Below are 22,217 nucleotides of genomic sequence, written 5' to 3' on the forward strand. Positions count from 1 at the left end.
TTACAGGCTCTAGGTGGCACATGGCTGCCTAAATATTGCCTATGCTCCTTTACAAGCTACACCACTTAACCCAGAAGTATAAAAGTGGGGATATAGAAGTCATAGCTGTCAAGACCAACACCATACTGGACTATTTGTGTTACATGCGGCCTCTAGTATGTGTTTGCATGGCCAGAGTTGGGTGGGAACGAATGCTGGAAAGAAATGTGCATACTTTCCCAGTAAGGTGGTTCATATATGACTTGTTGTACATATGAGGGACAAAGCATTTTGGGAGCTAACCGCTCCCTTCAACAGCTCCAAAAATGGGGATGTACCAAAGAAGCGGCACTGCAAAGCTTAGGAGAACAGTAAGAGCTAATCAGCTCAATAATATAAATGTAGCTTCCCGGGTGCCAGTGTCACTTCGCTATTGAAGAAACAGGAGGGCACCGCTCTTAGAGGTCATCCAATAAAACACCCCCTTGGCCCACCATAACCCAATGCTTGGTAGACCTAAAAGCTCAGGAAGAGAGGGAAAAAAATGCAGAAATGAGGAAAGTTTAGGTAGTAAGACCATCTTAATAAGCCTGACTCTGGCAAGAAGATCAAAAACTTTGAACCGTAGTAGAACCCGGGCCTGGTCTAAGTGGGTAGTAGGGCCACATTCAGGGAGAAAAAGCCCCAGACATGTCTGGTGACTCCAAAGCAAGTAATTTTGTTGGAGATGCACAGACCATGGCTAGCGATAGTGTTAGATTTATCCAAGTTAATGTGGAGACCATAAAGGGACCCAAATATTACAAGCATGATATATTATACGGGACACTCACCCTCTGAGATGAAGAAACTTACTGCCAGCAGAAAAAGCAGAGTTTCTACAATACTTCTCATCATGGCGATGCTGGTCAACATCAGAACCAGTGTCCAGTCCAAAGCCAGTAATTTGAATAATCTCCAGTAACCCCTCCTGGCAGTGTGAATGCTATAATGATAGAAAAGATATAAAACCAGTATTAGACAGTCCCAGCATCAGTTATAGGGAGAGACAAGCGAGAAGATGACCTACAGTACAGTAATCTGTTAGACCTCAGAGAGTATAGGAGAGGAAGGCAAAGCCACATTTCTCATCAGTAGATGGTTGTGGGGACATATTTATCATAAGCGAGTTATTCAGTTATTGATTAGAGATGAGCGAGCATACTCGTCCGAGCTTGATGCTCGTTCGAGCATTAGCGTACTCGCAACTGCTTGGTGCTTGGATGAGTATTTCGCCCGCTCGAGAAAATGGCATCTAGCGGCGTTTAGATTTTTGGCGGCCAGAAACAGAGCCAATCACAAGCCAGGAGACTCTGCACTCCACCCAGCATGACGTGGTACCCTTACACGTCGATAGCAGTGGTTGGCTGGCCAGATCAGGTGACCCTGGGATAGACTAGCCGCTGCCCGCGCTGCTCGGATCATTCTGTGTCTGGATGCCGCTAGGGAGCGAGCTGCTGCTGGTCAGGGAAAGCGTTAGGGTGTTATATTAGCTTACTGTTAGGCAGGAGTGATTCTCCAAGAACCCAAAAGCCCAAAAGTGTGCGGTCAGTGTAGGTTAGAAACTAGCCATAGCAATCAAAAACCAGAAAAAAGCAGTGTGTCACTGACATAATTAGGTTAAAAAAACATGACAATTTTTATTAGTATCAAACACTGAACACAAACATGCATATACAATCAATTAAAACTGTACCAAAGTACATACAATTGTCTACCATGTTATGCACTGTGGTTGGTGCAAAAACAAAACACCTCCTGAGTAGGTGGTATACACCTGAACCACCCCTAAACAATGAAGAGACAGGTATAAAGTGCAAATGCATATGTCAAGCTGCCATAGAAGTAAAGGCTAGGTAGATTGATGCCTACAGTGTAATCATAGTATGGAGTCAATACAGGTAATGGAGGCAAACCCTAGTGCAAATAACAAATAACCTGGCAATGAACCAGTAAAGTAGCAGCATACAAACGGGGTGGTGGAGTAGTCAGGAGGTGGAGGGCTCCCCACGCGTTACGTCTCCAACTGGAGACTTTCTCATGGGTAAAAGAAGCCCCCTGTGTTGCTAGACTCCCCTTATATACCCCCCATATTGCACTCACCCTCAGCTGTAGAAACAAGCGTTCGAATCAGGCGCCATGTCCATCAGAAACCGGAAGTCTCCGGATTAGTCACGTGACTCGCGTCGGCGAACAATATATGCGCATGCGCATTGTAAAAAGGCGAACGGCCTTGGTTCCATTGAGTGGGGTGTTTAGCATTCATATGCCTGCGCATACTGGTGGTAGTTAAGCTAGTAGTGGTGGAACCCCTGCTGATCCTGGTGTGGCACAGGTTGCACAACACAGTCCGTCGGTCATCTGCTGTTTCTTTAAAGAACCTCCAGGCTTCCGAAAATCTAGCCCTCACCACGGGAGCTTCACTATGTGAAACATAGGAGCCCCACTGCTCCTTTCCCTGTGTCATTTGCTGCCTCTGCTAGTCAGCCCCCTGCCCAGGACCCCGGCACAAACACCTCCCGCGCGAAAACCACACCTTCGCCTCCACGATCCTCCACAGCGTCCACCAATGTCTCCATACACAGCGTCCAGCTCTCTATACCCCAGACACTGGAGCGCAAGAGGAAATACAGTTCCACCCACCTACACGTCCAAGCCCTCAACATCAACATCTCCAAATTACTCAGCCTGGAGATGCTGCCCTATAGGCTGGTAGAGGCAGAGGCCTATCACAACCTCATGGCGGTGGCCTCCCCTCGGAATTCGGTCCCCAGCCGCCACTACTTTTCCGGATTTGCTGTCCCAGCCCTGCACCAGCACATGTCAGACAACATCATCCGTGCCCTGACCAATGCCGTTTCTGACAAGGTCCACCTAACCACAGACACGTGGACGAGGGCACATTGGGTTAACTTGGTGGAGGCTGGGACCAAGTCTGACCCTGGGGCCACTCATATACTGAAGACCCCGAGGATTGCAGGGCCTACCTCGGTCCAGGTCTCTCAGGCCTACTATGCCTCCTCCTCCTCCCACCACTCCTCCACCTCCTCCTCCGAATTACCATCCATGGGCATGGCGCCATCAGTCGGTAGCTCTAGGCACAGCAGCAGTGCCGTCGCTAAGCGACAGCAGATGATGCTCAAACTGCTGAGCCTAGGCGATAAAAGGCACACCGCCCAAGAGCTATTACAGGGCATCACGGCGCAGACCGATCTGCGGCTAACACCGCTGAACCTGAAGCCAGGCATGGTTGGGTGTGACAACGGCCGTAACCTGGTGGCGGCTCTGTGACTCGGCAGACTGACACATGTGCCATGCCTGGTCCATGTGTTAAATCTCATAGTTCAGCGGTTCCTCAAGACATACCCCAATCTGTCTGATTTGCTCACGAAGGTGCGCCGCATCTGTGTGCATTTCAGGAAGTCCAGCACAGATGCTGCCACTCTCAGGGCAGCGCAGCGCCGCCTCCAACTGCCCGCTCACCGACTGTTGTGCGACGTGCCCACGAGGTGGAATTTAACATTAACCATGTTATCCAGAGTTTACCAGCAGCGCAGAGCGATTGTAGACTGCCAGATGTCAACTTCCACCAGAACTGGTAGTCAGGTCCATTATTCCTAGATGAAATATTCAAACGACCCCGCCTGCTTTGAAAATTATAATATTTTCAAAGTAAACGCTTCTGGCCTCCAGGCCCATTTTGGGTGGGGAGGAGCCGAGAGGCAGGGGCTTGGACAGCGGACCACCAGCCTGGCAGCGGACCACCAGCTCCATCCCAAGATCTAACTAACATCTTTTGAACTGCAGCAACCTTCACTCCTCTTTTCTCACCTCCTTACGTTCACCTCGGGTGCCATAACCGTCCCCATTGCCTCCACATGTTGTCTTCATAGCAGCCTTCAGACGCCGTCTCCATAGCTGCCTCCACACGTTGTCTCCATAGCAGCTTCCACATGTCGTCTCCATAGCTGCCTCCAAAAGTCGTCTCCATAGCTGCCTCCCCATGTCGTCCCCTTAGCAAACGAGCTGTGTCAGGCTCATTTTTCGGGTGTTTCACCAGATACGTTATGGAACTTGGTCACTATGTCGCCACCATGCTGTGTTATCGACTAAATATACCGTCAACCTTTTGTTCACATAGGAAATCATTTCAGCGCTTCTTGCTCACCTCCTTTGGTTCCTCTCTGCCGCCATAACCAGGCCAAATACTGTTATGTACAGTGCTACACGACCTGAGTGAAGTTGGCCCCCCACCTTGTTCAAATCAAACAAAATTGGTGTCAAACGTTTGTGCTACGTTTGTGCTAGTTTGTGCAGCAGAAATTTTTGTTTGTGCCTCCATCGTTTTCGAGATTTTAATGAAAGTTTACAGAGGTCATCAGAGGTCAACCAGCCCCCCCACATTGCCCAAATCAAACAAAACTGGTGCCGAACAATTCTGCTACATTTGTGCTGGTTTGTGCTGCGCAAATTTTTGTTTGTGCTGCTTTTGTTTTGAATATATGAACAAAAATTTAAAGTTCAAAAGTTCAAGCAGCCCCCCCACATTAACCGAATCAAACAAAACTGGTGTCAAATGTTAATGCTACGTTTGGGCTGGTTTGTGCAGCAAAAATTTTTGTTTGTGCCGCTATAATTTTTAAGGTATGTTCAGGTGTTTGAGGTGTTTAGGATGAACTGGTAAAAAACAAACCTAGTGACACTTCCCTGGTTTGATCACCAGGGGGAGCTGGTAAACACATTGTACTTTGGAAGAAATGAACTCTGATGACCTCTGCAAAAAAGTATGAATATATTAAAAATGATAGCGGCACAAATGAAAATTTTTGCTGCACAAACCAGCACAAACGTAGCACTAACGTTTGACACCCGTTTTGTTTGATTTTGTTAATGTGGGGGGGCTGCTTGAACTTTTGAACTTTAATTTTTTGTTCATATATTCAAAACAAAAGCAGCACAAACAAAAATTTGCGCAGCACAAACCAGCACAAACGTAGCAGAATTGTTCGGCACCAGTTTTGTATGATTTGGGCAATGTGGGGGGGCTGGTTGACCTCTGATGACCTCTGTAAACTTTCATTAAAATCTTAAAAATGATAGTGGCACAAACGAAAATTTCTGCTGCACAAACCAGCACAAACGTAGCACAAACGTTTGACACCAATTTTGTTTGATTTGAACAAGGTGGGGGGCCAACTTCACTCAGGTTGCTACACGTTATCCTCGCCAAAAGGATTATTTGAAGCCTGAGTCCATTTAGGGTATATCCCCATGCCACTCTCTAGCCTGCCACTGCAGCCGCTGCCTCTGCATGCCGTCCCCTATAGTGTCAGGGTCAATTATTGGATGTTTTAGATGCTATCTAGCTTCATTCTGTCACTCTGTCATGGCCATGCTGTTGCCCTTAATTTTGGCATAATGGTACGATTAAGCAGCCTCAGAGGCATCCATGCATGCTGCCCCTGCTGTTTCCTGTCCATTTCCGTGGTGTTTCCATCCTTTTCTGAGGTTCCCAGGTGTTTGGCCAAGCTTCCCTGTGCAGAGCCTTGGTCCCCTTGAAAAATGCTCGAGTCTCCCATTGACTTCAATGGGGCTCGTTATTCGAAACGAGCACCCGAGCATTTTAGTGCTCGCTCATCTCTATTATTGATCTTTTCCAGAATTTTGGGTGGAATAAGCCCTGGGCTGTATGAAGATTGCTCCCCCATCCCTTCCAACAGTATTAAATGATTATGTGAGATGGTAACCAGCCTTCATTATGTGGACATTGTACCCCTTTCTGCATAGTAGTTTATGCTCTCCTTTGGCATGGACTATACTGCTAAATGCAAAAATACTATATTTCATTGATGTGCTGTAAAAACGGCTATAATGAAGGACATAAGACAGGAAGAGAGATTGACAGCCATCTTGTGAGTGCGATCTGAATCCCAAGAGGAGAAGGAGAAAGTGGTATTCCCACAAAGACAAGTTTCTTAAAGGGAACCCGTCATCGGGGACCTCATTTTCAGTAAAGACAGGCTGCAGAAGCCCATCACACCTGCAGTTCAAATAGGTCTTTCTGCTTTCCCCTAAGCATTTGCATTACAATATAATTGTGTGTTATAATTTACCTTGCACCCTGACAAAATCCTCTGTGTAGTCCCAGGGGTTGGGCTTTGGTTTGGATGCATTTAAAAAAACCTGTGAATTTTCTGTGCTGCAGACTCTTCAGCTCCTAGCCCCTATCTTTGTGCTCCTGTACAGCTGCTCCCTCTCCCACTGATGTCAGCTCACCAGGCTGTGAGTTCTCGGAAGGAGCAGGAGGGAGGAGCTGTAGAGGAGGACAAAGGTGGCGCAGCCCACCGGGAATCCTCAGAAAGTCTATGGCCAGTCCACCACTACAGGGCTGGAAATATAGAAGTTTAAAAACAAGTTAAAGGTAATCAACAAAAACTATTGAACTGTCCAGACAGGACTAATCAACCTGAGCTGGATGACTCTGGGGGATGGTGTAGCAATTGATTACTTCTGCCTGTCAGGGACAATACAGTGACTACAGCATTCTCTGAAGCAGTGCAAAAGGTGAAGCGTCAATTCAGCAAAGCCACTCATTTCAGGGAATAAACAAGATATGTTTCTGCATCAGTGTAGCTACATCATTCTAAAAGGTATGTTTGGTTCATAATGCATGAAATCAAATGGTAGATTTCCTTTAAAAAAAAAAAAAAACCTTAGTTCAAACCCCCTTTCCCTAGTAAGCAAATAAAAATAAACAGACATAAACACGTCCGGTATCGCAAAAACGGTTATTCCCGGCAATGACCCCAATAATGGAAAAACACAACCATATGTCTAAATCACCACAATTTTACAACAGATAAAAATTTTAATAAAAAGTGATCAAAAGTTTGTAGACTCCTAAATATGGCAGTGATGAAAACGTCAGCTCGTCCTTACACAAATTTCCCAAAATATGAAAAAGTTATTGGCGTCAGAATAAGGCAAAACAACAATTTTTTTTCCGTATAAAAGGTTTTAAAATTTTAAAATCTAATAAAACATACAGCAAACTATTAATTGTACTGACCCAAACAGTAAAATTGAGGTGTCATTCGGAGCACATAGTGAAAGCCATAAAAATTTAAAATCTCACAAGAAAATGGCGCATTTGCGTTTTATCAGCATTTTCACAAAGTTTGGATTTTATTTTCGTGCTTCCCGGAATCCCCACATATAGGTCTGTATAGATATAAATAAAGTTATGGATTTTTGAAGGAAGGGAGTAAAAAACAGAAATGGAAATAGGGCAACGCCTGGGTATATGCTATCGATTAGTATGTTTAACATGACTAGAATTAGTACAAGGTACATGAACAAAGAACAGTCACGAACATTTTTAAACAACCAGTTCAAACTACGTCCTGAGACTGACTTAGGCTACATTCAAACGAACGTATGGGGGGCGTATATGCGGCCGGTATACGTCCCCCATACATTTCAATGGCCTTGCGGCGCCCTACGGAAGCGGTACGGTGCAACACAAATGTCCTATCTTTTTTCGGAATACGGCACCATGCGCAATATATCCCTATGGAGAGGGGTAGGGGTGAGCGGCGCTCACCTCCTCCTCCTCTCCCCGGCGCCGCAGTGTGCCTGCCGTACGGGCAACGGTCGTGTGAATGTAGCCCAAGGTATATCTATGATTACCCTTGGTAATTTGGGCGATTTATCCATTTTTCCCATGCTGTTTTGTATTTAAAGAGGACCTGTCACCCACATATTTGGCACTAGGAGATGTTACTAAAGTAAGCAGCTCCTAGTGCAAAAACATACGCCGCAGTGTTACAATGATAGCGTTATTGGAAACCTCCGATAACGCTATCTAACACTGCTGCGGAGTACAATAGAAACGGCGTATTCATGAGGGGACGGGATTGTGGGCGGGTTTAGGGGAGGTGAGCGTATGGAGCGAGCGGGGCGGTCCGGGGAAGAGGCAGCGCCTCGGACCACCCCCTCATGAATACACCAGAATGCTTTGAGAGCAGTCCGGCGTTTCTATTGTACTCCGCAGCAGTGTTAGATAGCGTTATCAGAGGTTTCCAATAACGCTATCATTGTAACACTGCTGCGTTTGTTTTAGCACTAGGAGCTGCTTACTTTAGTGCCGAATTTCTGGGTGACCGGTCCTCTTTAAAGTATTTGTTTTCTTGTATAGAAATGTGTTTTTCGTATACACAATTGGTATTCTCCTGGCTAATAATTTCACTCACCCTAGGGCAGTGGTGGCGAACCTATGGCATGGGTGCCAGAGGTGGCACTCAGAGCCCTTTCTGTGGGCACTTAGGCCATTGTCCCAATTTCACCAAACAGGACCAAATCCACCAATCCTGCAGTCCCAAGCAAATTAAGAGATACTGCTCTCAGAGCCATTTTAAAGCGACACTTCATTGGCTGTTTGAACTGCGGGAAAAGTGAGAAGGTCAGTGGACATAACTGCATTGTCTTTGGAGGTCTTCCTGCTGGACCCACCATTCTTCCTGGAGAGAAGCTACAATGATGGTCTGAATTTGCCCTCCTTCTTTCAACTCTATTGGTGGCCTTAGGAGAGCCAATACATTGAATGATGTTGAAGAACAGGTAGCAATAAGTTACTGCTAGAAATGCCACATTGGCACGTCATGGTAAATAAGTGGATTTTGGTTGTAGTTTGGGCACTCGGTTTGCCATCACTGCTCTAGGGCATTGGATTTCTTTTCAATGTCTGGTGATGACAAGCTTGGTGGCTATTAATGTGTGGGTGATAATTGTTCTGTAACCAACTGGAAATTTCTCTATCCCCATCAGCAGTAGTGCTGTGGCTGGTGAAGGTGTTATGTTGTGGTTGAATATATTTGATAGGATCTGAAATATTTCTTTTAATTACCAGTTTAATTACTGGGCATGGCCATAATGGGGCACATTTACTAAGGGTCCGCGGACCACGATTCCATTGGGTTTCCCAAGTTTTTTTCCGTTTTGCGCCAAATTGCCCCCGTTTTTGGCGCACACGATTGGATTGTGGCGCATCGCCATCGGCTTGCATGCGACAGAAATCGGGGGCGTGGCCGTCGGACAACTCAACGGATTCGTACAAACCGCGTAATTTAAAAACAAAATTGTGTCGCAAGATCAGCACTCACATGCACCAGGAAGAAGAAGGTAAACTCCGGCGGATCTCGGCGCAGAAGCGACACCTGCTGGATATCGGGCGCACAACCTTAGTGAATTCGCGGCAGACCCGAATCCTCGTCGGACAATGCACCACGGGATCGCGACAGGACCAGGTAAGTAAATGTGCCCCAATATATGTAATAATGATCCTCTACTTCCTCATCTCCTCCTACATAGCGGTGATGTTGAGGGGTATATCTTGCTTAACCCCCTATCACCGACACTAGTTTTCAGCTCAATGGCCAGACTCGATTTTTCAAATCTGACATGTCTCACGATAATTGGTTATAACTTCGGAACACTTTAACATATCCGGGTGATTTTGAGAATATTTTCTCGTGACACATTGTACTTCATGATAGTTATAAAATTTAAGTGATAAGTTTTGCGTTTCGTTCTGAAAAAAAGTGAAAATTTGGCAAAAGTTTGTAAAAATTCTTCATTTTCCAAGTTTGAAATGTTCTGGTTTCTAGACAAGATGTAAAACTACCCAAAAAGTTTGATAATTAACATTTACAGAATGTGGCTTTATGTTGAGATGACATTTTATGCGTCCTCTCATTTTTCTAGGATGTTATGAGGTGCAGAACTTTAGGTGCGATTTTTCTTATTTTCATGAAAATTGCCATAACTCACATTTTGAGGGACAACTCAGCTTCCAAGTGACTTTGAGAGGCCTAAATAACAGTAAAACCTCATAAATGACCCCACTATAGAAACTTCACCCCTCAACATATGTAAAACAACTTCTATTAAGTCTATTAACCCTTTAAGTGTTTCACATGGGTTAAAAAATATGGACCTGCGATTTAGAAACTATAGAATTTTTTGGGAAAATACATTCATTTAGGCCAAACTGACCGTTTCATAATAAATTAAATGATGAAACGCACTGCAACGCTTGATGCCCAATTCCTCCCGAGTTTACTGATCCCCCATATGTGGTGGTAACCGCTGTACAGGCGCACGGCCGAGTATAGAATGAATGGAGGCGCCATTCACAGCAGATTTGTATTGTCACATTGTACGACCTATAAATTTTTATTTTTTTTGGTAATGCAAACATATGAGGCTTATTATGTACGGGATGAGATACAATGAATAGATAATTTATTATGGGAGTCTAAAGCTTATTCATGAGATTTTATTAACTATTTCAAGGGGGACACAAACAAAATCATCAATTTTTATTTTGGATTGTTAGAATTTTTTTCCCCCGCTCACCGTAACGTAAAAATAATATTTTATCTTTATTCTCTGGTCACTACGGTTACGGTGATACCTCATTTATATAGTTTTTTTTATTTTTGCTCAATTTTCCTGAGCAAAACCAATATTGGAGAAAATCGCATTGTTTTTACTATTGACAACTTTTCAGGGCCATAACTTCTGTATTTTTCTGTTGTCAGATAAGGGCTTATTTTTTGTGAAAACAGTTGTTCTTTTCAGTCGTATCATATTAGGGAACGTAACTTTTTTTGATCACTTTTGATTTAGATTTATTGTACAGATTAATACGGACGCGGTGATACCAAATATGTACGTGTTTTTGTGTTTTATTTACTTTATTTGCATTTTATGTGATACTGGGGAGATTATGGGACTTTTATTTTATTTATTTATTTATTTATATTATAAAAAGATTTAATTTTTTTTTTTTTTAACTTTTTTACATTTTCTACTTTTTGGCTTGAATAAGCGATCATCCGATCGCTTATTCAAGCCTTTACACTGCAATATACTTGTATTGCAGTGTATAGTTTAAGTAACTGAGCACGGGTCCTGCCAGGAAGGCAGAACCTGGCGGGGAGAGAAGCCGACAGCCTCGGGTCACTCGTCGCGACCCGGGGCAGCGGCAGGAGGAATCGGATCCCCCGGTAAGCACACCGGGGGGGTCCGATCCACGGGGGACACACTTGCACGCCGCGGTCAGACCCGGCACTAACACCCGGGATCGGAAAAACTCAGATCCCGGGTGTTAGTGCCGGGTCTGGGCTGTGATATCACAGCCCGACACCGGCACCAGCGAGACCCGGTGTCCCGAAATCTTCTTCTGACGCGCCGCTGTAGAAAGGCGTACGCGTCAGAAGAAGTACCCTTAATGACCGCCGTAAAAAGCCGTTACGGCGGTCATTAAGGGGTTAAGCAGGAAGGAGTGTATTTGCTACTGAATAGCCTTCGTCAATTGCTCCTCTGAGAAGGCTGCATTAAGATCTCATGACACGGCACTGTTGACTCCTCTGCTTCTTCATAGACTGCTCGCCAGACCATTTGTGTCCCCACCTAAAATCATTTTCTTCCCCTGAGAAATTAAACTCGCACACAAATAAAATTTTTGGGATTAAATCTGGCCACAGCAGCCAGTTTTTATTACAAACAAATTAACATATATAACTTTTTCCCTTTTAACATTATGCATCAAAACATATTCCTTATTTAGCGGAAGGAAGGTCCTTGGAGCTACAAAATTGTTAGTCTGCCAACCTACCTGTTATGTTAACTTCTTACCCCCAACCGCCACCTCTGGTTCGAGGGCACCATTTAGCAGGTGGCATTATCTCCTTCTCCACTCCCCGGGACACCACCCAGCAGGAGTCCGTAATGCCATACCTCTTAAGGCGTGGCCCATATTTTGGGAAAACTACCTTCCTTGTTTTCCCCCTTTCCCCCTGTAGTTCGCCAACTCCAAGGACCTTCACTTCCACCCTGCCACAGCGCGCATGACTTGACCTACTCAAACATGCGTGCCCCCCACCACCGCCAACGCTCTCTCCAGGCCTCCCTGTATATCTAGTGCCCATAGGTCAATGCCCACCGCGTTCAGGAGGAACCCGTCCCCCAACCAGTATTCACCCGTTCCATTCTCTAACTCTGGGTGCCTAACCACCAATCCACCATTCCTTGCAACAAACCCCCCCACTGCTCGATTCAGCTTAACTCTTGCCCTGTTCACTCTGTTCACTGACCTAGCATGTCGCCACACCCTCCGACGTACCACGTCAGACCAGATTATCAATATCTATGGGAACTCTACTCTCAGCTTTAACATATCCTGTTGAATGTCCCGTATCAACTCCCTGACTGGTCGTACTCCTAAATCGTTACCTCCAACGTGAAAAACAACTATGTCCGGGCACCGGTCCAAAGACACGAACTTGTGAAACTCTCCTAAAACTTTCCCCCAATTCATCCCCCTGAGACCTAGCCTGCGCACCATTACCTCATTCCTTTTGAAATTCAACTGTTTTCCCTCGGGACACATCGCTGCTCTCTGCGCCCCCCAAAAACGTAAGAATGCCCAAAAATCCACGCCAATTTTGTTCTGTCTCCTGAAAAATAAGATTAAAGCACAATCAGCCTGTCCACGTCTTTTGTGCCCCTCCCTCCCCTTTTCCTTTATTGCCCTCTTGCTCATCCAGTAACTTTGGCTGTACGTATGACCAATATCGATTTGATTCACATCTACCTACCCATCTACCAAATCAACAAGGCCATAGCCCTATCTTCGTCCAAAGAAACTCCCCCCAATTCCACTATCAATGCCTCTCAGCTTTTGATCGCCGTGCCATAAGCTGACCATGTGCCTTCAGCCAGGGACGCCCGGATTAACGCCCCCGCCGTTCGAAGACAATCTCCCATAGCTGTGGTGGACAAGGAATCCCCTCTTCCTCTGCTGTTGGAGCCTGTTGCCGAAACCGATCCCACTGCAGACGAGATAAGGCGTCAGCAATATGGTTACTAACACCCGGAACATGAACTGCCACCACCCACGTATTCAGTGATAAACAAAGCAATACCAGTTGCCTTAACAATCTTACCACTGGAGGTGACGACGCCATCAAGTTATTAACTGCCCAAACCACAGCCTGGTTATCGCAGTGAAAACAAATCTTCTTATTCCTAAAACTATCTCCCCAGATCTGTACCGCCACCAGGATTGGGAACAACTCTAAGCACGCCAAATTTTTCGTTAAACCCCCTGTCACCCAAGAATCTGGCCAACGCTCCGTGCACCATTTCCCCCCGTGAAAAGCTCCAAAACACCCCCCCCCAGCCGCGTCCGTATACAAATCGCAATCATAGTCGTCGACCATCTCCTCTAACATCAGAGACCTTCCATTATATGTTTCCAAAAATTGTTCCTATACCCGCAAATCATCTTTTGAGTCTTTTCCTAGCCTAACAAAGTGATGGGCTGCCCGAACTCCTGCTGTTGCTCCAGCCAAACCTCGACAAAACACCCGCCCCTTTGGAATAATCCTGCAAGCGAAGTTAAGCTTGCCTAACAATGACTGCAATTCTTTTAACGTTATCTTTTTTAGCCTCCCTGCCCGATGAACTTCCTCCTTTAATGCCATTAACTTATCCTCAGGTAGCCTGCACTCCATCCTGTCTGAGTCCAAAGTTATCCCCAAAAACACTAGGCAAGATGAAGGGCCTTCGGTTTTTTCCTTCGCCAGTGGCACCCCAAACTTTTTAGCCACCCACTCAATAGTTGACAGTAAAGCCCGGCATACTGATGACCCTTCTGGCCCAATGCAAAGGAAATCATCAAGGTAATGAATCAGCGATTAAACTCCCGCTTCTTCCTTAATTACCCACTCCAAAAAAGAACTGAAAGCTTCAAAGTATGCGCAAGACAGTGAACAGCCCATTGGCGAACATCTATCCACATAGAAAGCCCCTTCCCAATAGCATCCAAGTAACCTCAAGCTTTCCTTATGTACCGGAAGGAGCCTAAACACTGCTTCTATGTCAGTTTTTGCTAACAATGCCCCCCTCCCGTATGCCCGAACCCACTCGACTGCTTTGTCAAATGACGTGTACACCACTGAACTCAGTTCTTGTGATATCCCGTCATTGACAGACATCCCTTTTGGATATGACAAATGCGGAATCAAACGAAATTTATTTGCTTCCATTTAGGGACCACTCCTAATGGGGAAATTATCAAGTCTGCCATTGGTAAAGTCTCGAACGGTCCTGCCATCCTTCCCAATTCCACCTCTTTTTTAACTTTTCCCTTACCACCTGAGGATAACGGTATGCTGACATTAAATTCTTGGTCGTAAATGGAACCGCATGGCTTGGGGGCGGTATCCAAAACCCCTCCCTGAAACCCCTTCTCAATAAATCTGCCTTTTCTTTGTCCGGATATCTATTTAGATAAGGCTCTTTAGATAAGGATCATGCCCAGCCCCTCCAGCTCCCTTCCCTTTGTTTTTTCTGAAGCATTTTGTCGCCCCATGTGACGTACCTCCGCATGTGGAACATACGTGTGTAAACTTACAACTTCCTCCATATTTACAGAGCCCATCATTAAACTGCCAGCACACTCCCACCTTGCTGCCTCCTCCCCCGCTCTCTTTTTGTTGTGCCCCATGACTGCTGCTCCCTGCTCCATCTCCCCCGGTCCGAAAGGACTGCCCATAACGCACCGGGGCCATAACCCTATGTCCTTCTGATCCCATCTGATATTCGGGCGCGCTGCCTTCCTCTGCCGAAAATCTTCATCGTACGGCAGCCATGTTTGGCCCCCATATGTCCTATATGCCTCACCTATTGAGTTTTGGTAGCAAAATAACCCCGAACAGTTCTCTGGTGCCTTTTCCCCAATCACACTAGCCAAAATGGAAAAAGCCTGGAACCAGTTTTGGAACGTCTGTGGAATCATTTGCCACCTATTCTTCTCCTCCTCTTCCTTTTTTAAGTCGTCCTTTTTCCCTTTTCCAGGTTAAATTTTTTTAAGGGTAATAAGGAGAAGATCTCAACGTATTCGTCTTTCCAGATCTTCTCCTTTACCTCTTTCTTTAAATGATCACCTAATGGGCCCTCAAACACATGTATACCTCGCTTTTTGCCCTATCAGCTAATCTCTCCCTTTCTTCTTTTTCCTTCTCTGTCTGTACCGAAACCGTGACCCCCGTTTCCCTCCGTACAATTGCTCCTGGAGCCGCCCCCACCAATGGCATCCAAGCCACCGCCGGGGAAATGCTTGCTCCCACCCCTTCACATCTTGCCAAAAGTTCCCTCTTACTACCCGCTAATGACCTCAATTCATCTAATGCCCCCTCGTTACCCCCCACACTCACCCCCCCCCCTTCCTGGTGAAAACCCCAATTCAGACTCAACACACAGAGGTAGACTCACCAAGCTGCATGGGTGCTGTGACCCCACCAGCGACCAAGCTGATTTCCATTCGCTGAGTGCTCTGACCGGCTCTGCTTGCCTCTGCGCTGGCCCCCGAAGTTTCTCTGCCAGCTGCCCTGCAACCGCCGCAAGCCAAGCATGCTGAGCCTTCTGAACCGGCCATCGATGTTGCTGCCTCCCTTCTGCTGGAGCAGCTATGGATTCCTCCCGGTCCGAGACTGCCTGCCTTCCTGGCTAGTCCTCACTCTCGCCACCGGAGGGTCCCTAGAGGGGCACCGGACCCGACGGCGTGTCCTCGGGGTATGCTCTGGACTTAAGCAGGCGGGCGGCCGTGTACATCTAGAGCGCCGCCCCGTCTGTTGCTCCGCACCCGCCACTGCTCCCACCTCACCTCCGGAGCTAAGCGCCTCCATAACTTGTGCCCTCAGCCCCGCTCCACCTTCCGCCTCCACTAACGCCCGCAACTGTTATCAACGCTGCCGCTTCCGCCATTCTTCTTCTCACCCTCTTATGCACGTCTACTCGTTTCGGTGGTTAACCAAAATGGCCACCGCTATTCTCCCTTACCATTAATTTGAATTGTCCCCTCCCCCTAGTTACGCTGACATCACAACATGCCGCATCATGCCGGCCTCCCCCAACGCATGGGTCCGTCCTTCTTCTTTCCTATTTGAGCATGTAAGGAAGTTTAGAGAATGTTTGGTTTTTTTTGTTTCCAATAGATTATAGAAAAATGATATTCCTTTCTTTATGCCTAGTGAAGTTTGTAGTTTTTGTATAATCTTAGAGTTTACCACTGGATGGGTGGTGGGAATAGTGTTTAAAAAGCTGCGTATTGTCATGTATTTTTAAAATAATCAGCATTGGGGAGAAATTTTTTTTCCATGAGAATATTGTAGGGAGAGATTTTTCCATTTGGTAAGTATTTGATTAACCGGTTCACGACCGCCATGTATTAATGGCGCGCATCAGGTCCCTATGCATGGAGAGGGCTCACGGGCTAAGTCTTTGCTGCTTATTGCTAGGACTGATCACGGGTGTTATCCCAGCGATCGCCACCGGCAATGCTGCTTGCGGCTTCAAAAAGATGGCGATCCGTCGCCATGACAGCCTCTAAATTGCCTCTGGGGGTCTTTCCCCCACGATCGCCCCCCCCCCCCAGCTGTTTTGGGGGGGGGGGCGACGATCGTTGCTATGGAAACTCTGGGGTCCGATCTTGGGGGGTGGGGGGTCTCTGTACTTGGGAGAAACTGCAGAACATATCTTTTGGAAATGTTTAAATTTTAGGGCTAAATGAACGTATAACCGGCACAATTTGACCATTCTAAATTTCACCGCTATTTTGATTCAATTACTATGAAGATCTCAAGGGGTTAACAATCTTCCTAAAAGCTGTTTGAGCTGTTTGAGGGGTGCAGATTTGAAAATGGATTGGTTATATAAGGGGTGTTGATGCCAAATATGTAAAATGTCATTCAAAACTGTATTTATCCGCAAAAGAGTCAATTCTGAAAATCCGGAAAAGCGATATTTGAATTGTAAACCATGTGACATCAAAATAAATTATCCAGACATTTAAAAAATGATCAAAATGTAAAGTAGACATATGGGAAATGTTATTCTGCAAGTTATTTAGGTGGTAAATCGATCTGCCTGAAAACGCTGTGATTTCGAATTTCGAAAATGGCAAATTTTTTTTAAAAAATAATTTTTTCTTTTTTTTTGTAAATAAACGCAAAACTTATCTGCCAAAATTTACCACTAAAATGAAGTACAACATGTGGGGAAAAAAACTACATCATAATCGCTTTGATAAGTAACAGTGTTCAAAAGTTATAACCATATAAAGAGACGCAAGTCAGAATCCAAAAACTGGGACTGAGCCTTAAGCTACAAAATGGCTGCGTCCCTAACCCCTTCCCGACATTTGACGTACTATTACTGCATGGCGGGAGGTGCGTTCCCGCAATATGCAGTAATAGTACGTCAAACTTCTGGCTCCGGCTCCTGAATGGAGCCGGGGCCAGAAGCTGCGGGTGTCGGCTATATATTATAGCCGACACCCTCCTCTAACACCCGCGATCGGAGATTTCTCCGATCGCGGGTGTTAACCCCTAACATGCCGCGGTCGCGCTGACCGCGGCGTGCTAGGGGCATTTAACTGGATTCGGACCCCCCCCGCGGCGCTTACCGGGGGGTCCCGCTGCTCTGATCGCAGCCCCGGGACTGCCGGTGCCCGGGGCTGCGCGATCTCCTTCCGGGAGCCGGGTCCGTGCCTTCTGGCAGGACCCGGCTGTGACACACTGAGCATGCGCAGAATGCTCAGTGTTTCACATAATACAGTGTAATACATCTGTATTACACTGTATTAGGTGAAGAATAGCTTGAACAAGTGATCAGTGGATCACTTGTTGAAGCTAACCTGTAAAAGTAAAGAAAAAAAAGTTAAAAACACTGAATAAACACAATTTTTAATAAAAATAATTAATTAAATAGAGTTAAAGTCCCCTAAACACAAACATTCCCTATACACATCTAATAAAGTAAAAATACCTGAAAATCACCAAAACCCCCCCACATATTTGGTATCGCCACGTCCGTAACAATCTGTACAATAAGTCAGAAACATTATTGGACCCGTACGGTGAACGCCGTAAAAACAAAACCCGAAAAACTCTCCAAAAATATAAATTTTCATAAAATCCCTTCACAAAAATGTTCTAAAAAGTGATCAAAAAAAAGTTATGTGCCCCAAAATGGTACCAATTGAAAGAACAACTCAACACGTAAAAAATAAGCCCTAAACTAGCTCTGTCAACCTAAAAATATTAAGGTTAAGTTCCCGAAAAGATGGCGATGCAGAAACAAATGAGATTTCCTCTATATTAGTTTTTCTCCAGTAAAATTGAAAAAATAAATGAAAAACTACCGTATTTTTCGGACTATAAGACGCACTGGACCATAAGACGCACTTAGGTTTTAGAGGTGGAAAAATAAGAAAATTTTTTTTCCCCCCAAATAGTATGCTAAAATATTTAATAAAGTAACAGTAAAGTAGCGGCGCCTTACGGGGCGGTGCAGCCATGTTTCTCTTTGGAGAGGGGTAGGGGGCGAGCAGCCCTCACCCCCTCCTCCTCTCCCAGGCATCAACGTGTGCCAGCCGTGCTATGGTACGGAGGGCACACGTTCATGTGAGTGTAGCATAAGGGATACTTTTATTAGGGGCCATTGTGTGACATTTGGTGAAGTTTTAATAGTGTACTGTGTTCGGGGAGAATTAATGGGGAGACTTTATTAGGGGACATTTTATGGGACACTGTTACCTGATGCTGAAGGATGGCTCCCGTGCCGACACTACAAGTGTTCTATCAGATACAGCTCTATACAGAACACTTGGTGGTTGGGGGGAAGTGTTGTTACTTTGACCCAACACTGATTGGCTAGGGCTAGCAGTGTTGGTGGCAGAATTAGTGATGGGAATTATAGAATTATGTTGACACGTAGTCAGGGGGTCTCAAGAGTTACCAGGGCTGTATAGGTATGAGTATATTTGACAAATTCTCACAAGAGCTTACAATCTATGAGGAGGAGAGGGCACAGGAGGTGACAGTGCTTGTACAATGGTCACAAGAGCTTACAATCTATGAGGAGGAGGGGACACAGGATGTGACAGTGCTTGTACAATGGTCACAAGAGCTTACAATCTATGAGGAGGAGGAGGGGACACAGGAGGTGACAGGGCTTGTACAATGGTCACAAGAGCTTACAATCTATGAGGAGGAGGACACAGGAGGTGACAGTGCTTGTACAATGGTCACAAGAGCTTACAATCTATGAGGAGGAGGAGGGGACACAGGAGGTGACTGGGCTTGTACAATGGTCACAAGAGCTTACAATCTATGAGAAGTAGGGGACACAGGAGGTGACAATGCTTGTACAATGGTCACAAGAGCTTACAGTCTATGAGGAGGAGGACACAGGAGGTGACAATGCTTGTACAATGGTCACAAGAGCTTACAGTCTATGAGGAGGAGAGGGCACAGGAGGTGACAATGCTTGTACAATGGTCACAAGAGCTTACAATCTATGAGGAAGAGAAGGGGACACAGGAGGTGACAGTGCTTGTACAATGGTCACAAGAGCTTACAATCTATGAGGAGGAGGGGACACAGGAGGTGACAATGCTTGTACAATGGTCACAAGAGCTTACAATCTATGAGGAGGAGGGGACACAGGAGGTGACAATGCTTGTACAATGGCCACAAGAGCTTACAATCTATGAGGAGGGAGGGGGCACAGGAGGTGACAGTGCTTGTACAATGGTCACAAGAGCTTACAATCTATGAGGAGGAGGGGACACAGGAGGTGACAATGCTTGTACAATGGTCACAAGAGCTTACAATCTATGAGGAGGAGGACGACACAGGAGGCAACATAGACTGTAAGCTCATATGACCTTGTACAAGCACTGTTTGGGAATTGTTCAGTTTCACACACCTGTGAGAACAGCACAGCAGGCACAGGAGCAGAGAAGTACTGGTTACATTTCCTGTCCCATCTTTAGTGTTATTTGATGCTGGGTCTCTGGGAGAAGATAGTGATCTGTCAGGCATCAGTCACAGTGAGAGCTCCGTGCTGAAGGGGCGTGGCTTGTGCTTCCCTTCATAACCTGGAAGTGGTGTCAGTCAGTGTGCATTCAATGTGATTACTGAGCTCCGCTGCTCACAGAAACCAGCAGGTGGCAGCTGTGTGTGGAGCCGAGCTCAGAGCAGTGTGCTGCTAGAGCCGAGCTCAGCACTGCCCCTGCGCTTACTGCCATGTGCCGTCCTCTATTCTCTCCTGCAGTGGAGGGCTGAGACGCCGGCACATTCGGACTATAAGACGCACCACAGTTTTTTCCCCATCTTCTGGGGAAAAAATGTGCGTCTTATAGTCCAAAAAATACGGTATATAAATGAGGTATCACCGTAATCGTAGTGATCTATAGAATGAAAATATTATAGTATTTTTAGTGTATGGTGTACGACCCCCAAAATATACAAAAAAAAAGAAACCCCAAATTGACAATTTTCTTTTCCTCCATACATTAAAGAGTTAATAAAATCTCATCGAAAAGCTACAGACCCACTTAAATGAAGTATTTGTAAAGTGCATCTCATGTCGCAAAAAATAAGCTCTTATATGTCCAAATTGCCAAAAAAATAAAGATTGTATAGCCAATAAAAAGTGACAATGCATAATCTGCTCTGAATGGCGCAGCTCCCCTTCGATGAAGTTAACAAACTTCGTAAAAGTTGTTTTACGTACGTTGAGGGGTGTAGTTTCTATAATGGAGTAATTTATGGGGTTTTACTTTTATTTAGGCCTCTCAAAGTGACTTGAAACCTGAGCAGGTCCCTCAATAGCAGAATTTTGCTTTTTTTATGAAAATGTGAAAAATTGCACCAAACGTTCAAAGCCCCATAACATCTTACAAAAATAAGAGTATGCATAAAAAACCAAGGAGGTATAAAGTAGACATTCGGTGAATGTTAGTTATGACGTTTTTTGGTGTTATGACTCATGTGTGGAAAAAGTAGAAAATTTAGAATTTCGAAAATTGCTAATTTTTCCAAATTTTCACCAAATATCTGATTTTCTCATAAATAAATGCAAAACATACCACCAAAATTTTTTAACTAATATGAAGTACAAAGTGTCACGAGAAAACAATTTCAAAATCACTTGGATATGTAAAAGCGTTCCAAAGTTATAACCATTTATAGTGTCAGGGGGCAGATTTGAAAAAATGGGCCGTGTCAGGAAGGTGAAAAGTGGCTTCGGCGTTAAGGGGTTAAGGGGTTAAATGCGACTAAGACCCCTCTTTTTTTATCAAAGGATGACATAATGATCTCAGGGAACCTTGCATACTTTATTTTAGGAGGGTTTATGACGCACACGTGGGTCTCCTGAAATGATATCTCCCTTGCTTTCCATAGCATTGATCTTTTAAAGGGGCCATGAAGTCCCTCAGCATTCAGGGAGAGTAGTGTAATACTCATGGCGGTAAGAAATGTTTCATGCAATATAACAGTGTTAATAAATCACAGTGTCTAATAAGTGCTATTAGCCCTAAAAGATGTACCGTATATACTCGAGTATAAGCAGACCCGAGTATAAGCCGAGACCCCTAATTTTACCACTAAAACTGGGAAAACCTATTGACGCGAGTATAAGCCCCCAGTAGTATACAGCACTGCCCAGCCTGCCCCCAGTAGTATACAGCACTGCCCAGCCTGCCCCCAGTAGTATACAGCACTGCCCAGCCTGCCCCCAGTAGTATACAGCACTGCCCAGCCTGCCCCCAGTAGTATACAGCACTGCCCAGCCTGCCCCCAGTAGTATACAGCGCTGCCCAGCCCGCCCTCCAGTAGTATACAGCACTGCCCAGCCTGCCCCCAGTAGTATATGGCTTATACACGAGTATGTACGGTAGTTGATAAACCAAGGTTTGTGGTTAAACATAACAACAATAACATTTTGTTTAAAAACACAGTAAACAGAATAGTTCTAGTATTACCTGTTTAGTACTGGTGTAGAAGTGAGGGTATGAACTGCCGCTGTGGAGACGTGAGTAACCAGAGGGTAGCGCCCCAAAACTACCATAGAACTTGCGTTTGGAATCAATGTTTTCTTCTGCAGTTAGTAAGCCCTTCCGGATTTATTTTTGTTGATGTCTTGGGTCTTGTCTTTGCCAGTTCTATCGGTTTCTCTTGATAAGTCCCAGTAACCCGAAACCTTCCTCAAGTGACTTTATTGGTGTGATTTGTTTTGCTGTTTTACCAAGATTTTTGTGGGGAATCCCCATCTACATTGAA

The 22,217-nt window shown here is 45.4% G+C and overlaps 1 protein-coding gene across 1 annotated transcript in view; it reads left to right on the top strand.

Annotated features, from left to right (window-relative positions):
* The window catches only part of LOC140069386 (SLAM family member 8-like), a 164,914-nt gene that overhangs the window by 57,071 nt on the left and 85,626 nt on the right, over window positions 1–22,217 (top strand). The gene's annotated exons all lie outside the window — the stretch shown is intronic.

This window comes from Engystomops pustulosus, chromosome 7 (assembly GCF_040894005.1).
Source record: "Engystomops pustulosus chromosome 7, aEngPut4.maternal, whole genome shotgun sequence".
Lineage (NCBI taxonomy): Eukaryota > Metazoa > Chordata > Amphibia > Anura > Leptodactylidae > Engystomops > Engystomops pustulosus.